General features: G+C 37.7%; 1 pseudogene; it reads right to left on the bottom strand.

Moving 5' to 3' along the window:
* Nucleotides 1-4,244: 4,244 nt before the first annotated feature.
* LOC122209244 lies at nucleotides 4,245-4,374 on the bottom strand (annotated as a pseudogene).
* Between the last annotated feature and the right edge of the window lie 2,554 nt (nucleotides 4,375-6,928).

Raw genomic sequence — 6,928 nt, 5'->3', positions numbered from 1 at the left:
CCCTACTTCTTTGGGTTAGTACCCGGAAGTGGAATTTCTGGATCATGATGGTAATTATATTTTCAATTTGGGGGGAGGGGGAGGTACCATACTACTTTTCATAGTTCTGTCCCGTTTTACATTCCCGCCAGCATTATACAAGGCTTGCAGTTCCTCCATGTCCTCACCAAAAATTTTTTTTAAGTTTTTATTTAAATTCCAGTTAGTGGGGGCGCCCGGGGGGCTCGGTCGGTTAAGGGTCTGACTCTTGATGACGGCTTGGGTTATGATCTCACGGTTCACAAGTTTGAGTCCCGCATCAGGCTCTGTGCTGACAGTGCGGAGTCTGCTTGGGATTCTCTCCTTCTCCCTCTCTTTCTCTGCCCCTCCCCTGCTCGTGCTGTCTCTCTCTCTCAAAAATAAATAAATAGCCTTAAAAAAATAAATTCCTGGTAGTTAACACGCAGTGTAATAGTAGTTTCAGGGTTAGAATTCAGTGATTCAGCTCTTCCATACAACCCTTGGTGCTTGTCACATGTGTCCCCTTAATCCCCGCCACCTATTTATCTGTCTCCACCCATGTCCTTTCTCATAACCATCAGTTTGTTCTTTGTAGTTAAGAGTCTATTTCTTGGTTTGCTTCTCTCTTTTTCCCCCCTTTCTCATTTGATTTGCTTCTTAAGTCCCACCTGTGAGTAAAATCATATGGTATTTGTCCTTCTCTAACTGACTAATTTCACTTAGCATAATACTCTCTAGCTCCACCCACATCATTGCAGATGGCAACATTTCATTCTTTTTTATGGCTGAATAACATTCCATTATATATATATAATATATTATATATATATATATATAATATTCCTATATATGTGTGTGTGTGTGTGTGTGTGTGTGTGTATATATATATATATATATATATATATATATATATATATATAGACACCACATTTTCTTTATCCAAAATTTTTATTTTCTGTTTTTGGTAGTAGCTGTCCTAAGGGTAGTGAAGTAGTATTTTTCACTGTGTTTTTGATTTGCAATTCCCTAATGTTGAACATCTTTTCATGTCCTTACTGGCCATTTGTATATCTTCTTGGAGAAGTGTTTATTCAAGACTTTTGCCTATTTTTTAGTTGCCTTGTTTTGTTGTTGTTGTTGTTGTTGTTGTTGTTGAGTTATAATTCTTTATATGTCCTGGGTGTGAACCCCCCTTTTTAATGTTTGTTTGTTTGTTTATTCATTTATTTATTTATTTTTGAGAGAGAGAAAGAGGGAGAGAGAAATCCCAAATAGGTTCCACGCTGTAAGCACAGAGCCTGACTGCATTGTATTATATTATTATACAGAATATTTAACTGTTCTCAAAATCTGTGCTTTGCTAATTTATTCCTCCTCCAAACCCTGGAAACCACTTTTTTTTTTTTTAACTATCTCCACAATTTTGCCTTTTCCTGAATGTTAGACCATTGGAACCATACAAGGTGCAGCCTTTTTTACTATGAAAACTAATTGAATTTTATCTTCTTTTCAACTTGATTGAGATATCATTGACGTATACTATTTTGTCAGCTTAAAGTGTGCGACCTGTTGAATTGGTACTTATATATTGCAACATGATTGCCAACATAGCGTGAGCCAAAACCTCCAACTCATCACATAAGTTACCATTTCTTTTTTTGAGGTGAGAACATTTAAAATCTGTCTTAGTAACTGCCAAGTATATAATATAGTATTATTAACTATAACCACCGTGCTGTACATTAGATTGCCAGAACTAATTCATCTTCTAATGGAAAGTTTTTACTTTTTGACCAACATCTCTTCATCTCCATTTCTCCCACCCCCAAGCCCCGGGAAAGCCACCATTCTTTTCTCTGTTTCCATGAGTTTGACTTTTTTAGATTCTACATATAAGTGATATCATACAGTATTTATCTTTCTTTGCCTGACATGTTTCATTTAGCACAATGTCCTCAAGGTGAAATCCACATTGTGGCAAATGGCAAGATTTTCTTCTTACTTACTGCTGAATTAAATATATTGAATTAAATACATATTTAGAATTCCTGTATATATATTCACATCTTCATCTCTTCATCCATTGATGGACACTTAGGTTGTTTCTACATTGTGGCAATTGTGAATAATGCTGCAGTGAACATGAGAGTAGAAATGGCTCTTCAAGATCCTATTTGTATTTTCTTTAGATATATACCCAGAAATGGTAGTTCTGTTTATAATTTTTGAGGAATCTCTATAATGTTTTGCATAGTGGCTACACCAACTTAAACACCCACCAGCAGTGCACAAAGATTCCCTTTTCTCCACATTCTCACCAATACTTGTTAATCTCTTATCTTTTTGATGACAGTCGTTCTGACAGGTGTGAAGTGATATCTCATTGTGATTTTGATTTGCATTCTCCTGATGATTACTGACTTTGTACCTTTTTGTGTACCTTTTGGCCATCTATACATCATCCTTTGAAAAATACCTATTCAGACCTTCTGCCCATTTTTTAATTGAATTGTTTGGTTTTTGTACTATTGAGTTGTGTATATAGTTATATATTCTTTATATTTTGGGCTCTTTATATATTTTGGATATTAACCTCTTACCTGTTACAAGTTTGCAAATATTTTCTCCCATTTGGCCTTTTCATTTTATTGATGATTTCCTTTGCTGTACAGAGTGTTTGTTTGATGTAGTTCCACTCGTTTATTTTACTTTTTGCTGCCTTTGATTTTTTATTTTTTTAAGTTATTTTATTTTTTTTAATTTTGAGAGGAGAGAGAGAGAGGGAAAAAAACACAAGTGGGGGAGGGGCAGAGAGAAGAAGAGACAGAATCCCAAGCTAGGTGCTGTACTGTCAGCACAGAGCCTGATGTGGGACTTGAACTCACCAACTGTGAGATCATGACCTGAGCCAAGATCAAGAGTCAGGGGCTTAATGGACTGCGCCACCCAGGTGCCCCTGCTGCTTTTGCTTTTGATGTCAAATACAAAAATTATTGCCTAGGGGCGCCTGGGTGGCGCAGTCAGTTAAGCGTCCGACTTCAGCCAGGTCACGATCTCACGGTCCGTGAGTTCGAGCCCCGCGTCGGGCTCTGGGCTGATGGCTCGGAGCCTGGAGCCTATTTCCGATTCTGTGTCTCCCTCTCTCTCTGCCCCTCCCCCGTTCATGCTCTGTTTCTCTCTGTCCCAAAAATAAATAAAAAACGTTGAAAAAAAATTAAAAAAAAAAAATTATTGCCTAGACTGATGTCAAGGAGCTTACCCCCTATGTTTTCCAGGAGTTTTATGTTTTCAAGTCTTATAGTCAAATCTTTAATGCATTTTGAATTGATTTTTGTGCATGGTGTAATAGAGGGGTCTAGTTTCATTCTTTTGCATGTAGTTTTCTGCTTATCCTAGAACCATTTATTGAAGAGAATATCCTTTCTCCATTGTATATTCTTGGCCCCTTTGTTGTAAATTAATTGACCATGTATGAATGGGTTTATTTCTGGGCTCTTTATTCTATTACATTGGTCTCTGTGTCTTCTTTTATGCCAATACCATACTGTTTTGATTACCATGGCTTCATAATATAGTTTGAAATTAGGAAGTGTTTATTTCTTTTTTTTCCAAGTTTTTATTTTTATTAAAAATTTTTTTTAATGTTTATTTTTATTTTTGAGACAGAGACAGTGTGAGCAGGGGAGATGCAGAGAAAGAGGGAGACACAGAATCTGAAGCAGACTTCAGGCTCTGAGCTGTCAGCACAGAGCCTGATGCAGGGCTCAAACTCACGAATCATGAAATCACGACCTGAGCCGAAGTTGGAGGCTTAACCAACTGAGCCACCCAGGTGCCCTTTAATGTTTATTTATTTTTGAGAGAGAGAGAGAGTGAGAGAGAGGGAGAGAGAGCAGGGGAGGGGTGAAGAGAGAGGGAGACACAGAACTCAAAGTAGGCTCCAGGCCCTGAGCTGTCAGTACACAGCCCAATGTGGGCTCGAACTCATGGACTGTGAGATAGTGACCTGAGCTGAAGTCAGAAGCTTAACTGACTGAGCCACCCAGGTGCCCCTCCAAGTTTTTATTTGAATTCCAGTTAGTTAAAATACAGTGTGATATTCGTTTCAGGTGTAGAATTTAGTGATTCATCACTTACATACAACACCCAGTGTTCATTACAAGTGCCCTCCTTAATACCCATCACCTATTTAACCCATACCCCTGCCCACCTCCCCTCTAGTAACCATCAGTTTGTTTTCTATAGTTAAGAGTCTGTTTCATTTCCCACATTTGGGAAAATCACAGAGATCAGTACATTCAGAGTGCAATGGGTAAGCCTTGCCCCAGGAAAACCACCTTCATGATCATGGTATCTCTCCTGCCAGGTAAGTACAGCTTTGTTATTCCTCAAGATTGCCTTGACTGTTTGGGGTCTTTTGTGATTCTGTACAAATTTTAGGATTTTTTTTTTCTGTGAAAAATGCCATTGGAATTTTGATAGGAATTGCGCTGAATTTGTAAATCACATTGGGTAATACAGACATTTTCATGACATTAATTATTCCACTCTATAAGCACATAATATCTTATTAAGCACATAAGCACATAATATCACTTATTTGTGACTTCTTCAGTTTCGTTCATCAATTTTGTGTAGTTTTCAGCATATAGATCTTTTACCTTCTTGGTTAAATTTATTCCTAAATATTTTAGTCTTTGTGATGCTTTTGTGAATGGGATTTTTCATAATTACTCTTTTTGTTAGTCTATAAAAATGCAGCCAATTTTTATATATTGATTTTATGTTCTGCAACATTACTGAATTTATTTTAATGGTTTTTTGATGGACTCTTTTCTGTATTTAATATGTCATCTGTAAATAGAGAAAATTTTATTCCTTCCTTTCTTATTTAGGTGTCTTTCATTTCTATTTTTTATCTAATGATTGATCTAGGACCTTCTACTATGTTGAATAAAGTGGAGACAATCGGCATCCTTGACTTGTTTCTGATCTTACAGGAAAAGCTTTTAGCTTTTCACCATGCAGTGTAATGTTACTTGTGGTCTTATCATACGTGGCCTTTATAACGTTGAGGTACATTCCTCTGTACCCAGTTGGTTGAGAATTTTTTCACAAAAGGATGTTAAATATTTTCAAATGTTTTTTCTACATCTATTGAGATGATTTATGATTTTTATCCTTCATTTTGTTAATATGGTGTATCACATTGATTAATTTGTGGATGTTGAATCATTCTTTTTTTTTTTTTTAAGTATTTTGAGAGTGAGAGAGCATGCAAACAAGTGGGGGAGGGGCAGGGAAAGAAGGAGAGAGAGAATCCCAAGGAGGTTCCACACTGATCGTGCCAAGCCAGATGTGGGGCTTAAACTCACAAACCATGAGATCATGACCTGAGCAGAAACCAAAAGTTGGATGCTTAACCAGTTGACCCATCCAGGCACCCCACGTTGAATCAGTCTTTTTTTAAAAAAGATTTTTTTTAACATTTATTTAATTTTTGAGACAGAGAGAGACAGAGCATGAACGGGGGAGGGTCAGAGAGAGAGGGAGACACGGAATCCGAAACAGGCTCCAGGCTCCAAGCTGTCAGCACAGGGCCCGACACGGGGCTTGAACTCACGGACCACGAGATCATGACCTGAGCCGAAGTCGGACGCTCAACTGACTGAGCCACCCAGGCGCCCCAAATCATTCTTGAATCCATGGAATAAATCTCACTTGATCATGGTATATAATCCTTATGATGTACTGTTGAATTTGTTGTCCTAATATTTTGATGAGAGTTTTTGAATCCATGTTCATCAGGGTTTTGGCCTGTTTTTCTTTTCTTGTAGTGTCCTTGTCTGGTTTTCTTATCAGGGTAATGCTGGCCTTGTAAAATGAATGTGGAGGTGTTTCCTCCTCTCCTGTTTTTTGGGAAGTTTGAGAAGGATTTGTATTATGTCTGACCCTTGAACAATGTGGGGGATGGGGCACTGACACACCATGGGGGGTGGGGCTATGCATAAAACTGGGGGAGGAAAGAAGTGGGGGATCCAATGAGATTGGCTCTCCAGGAATAGCATTTCTAGGACTTCTGAAATGAATTACTGCATGTCCTCTTTGCTCTGTGATGTAAGCTTTGGAAGGAACCTAACCTAACCTAGAAGATTAGGGAACGAACTTTCCTCCTTTCATTTCAGAAGGATCACTAATCTCATGATGCTTATTTTTCAGATCTCTCATTACTGAGGAGTGGCCCTTTTTAAATGTAGGGAAACCCTGGGGGATCCTGAGATCTTTTCTCTGTAAGACCCATCTGCAAAATAATGTATCTTTTGACTCATCTACTGTTGACTGGAAGCCTTACTGATAATGCAAACAGTTGATTAACATGTATTTTGTAATATGTGTTATGTACTGTATTCCTACAGTAAAGTAGCTAGAGAAAAGAAAATGGTATTAAGAAAACAATAAGGAAAAGTGGCTGCACCAGTTTGCATTCCCACCAACAGTGCATGACGGTTCCCCTTTCTCCACATCCTCACCAACACCTGTTGTTTTAGCCATTCTGACTGGTGTGAGGTGATATTTCAGTATGGTTTTATTTATGTTTCCTTGGATGATGGGTGGTGTTGAGCCTCTCTTCATGTGTCTGTTGGCCTCATGTGTCATTATGTCGTCTTTGGAAAAATGTCTATTCATGTCTTCAGCCCATTTTTTAATTGGATTATTCATTTTTTTGAGTGTTGAGTTTTATAAGATCTTTATATATTTTGTTTGGATACGAGCCCTTTATCAGATTTGTTATTTGCAAATATCTTCTCCCATTCCGTAGGTTACTTTTTAGTTTTGTTGATTGTTGCCTTTGCTGTGCAGAAACTTTTTATTTTGATTAAGTCCCAATAGTTTGTTTTTGCTTTTGTTTCCCTTGCCTCAGGAAATA

The sequence above is a fragment of the Panthera leo genome, chromosome E2 (assembly GCF_018350215.1).
Source record: "Panthera leo isolate Ple1 chromosome E2, P.leo_Ple1_pat1.1, whole genome shotgun sequence".
Taxonomy (NCBI): domain Eukaryota; kingdom Metazoa; phylum Chordata; class Mammalia; order Carnivora; family Felidae; genus Panthera; species Panthera leo.
The sequence above is the reverse complement of the archived record's forward strand: the minus strand, read 5'-3'. Positions and strand labels throughout refer to the sequence as shown.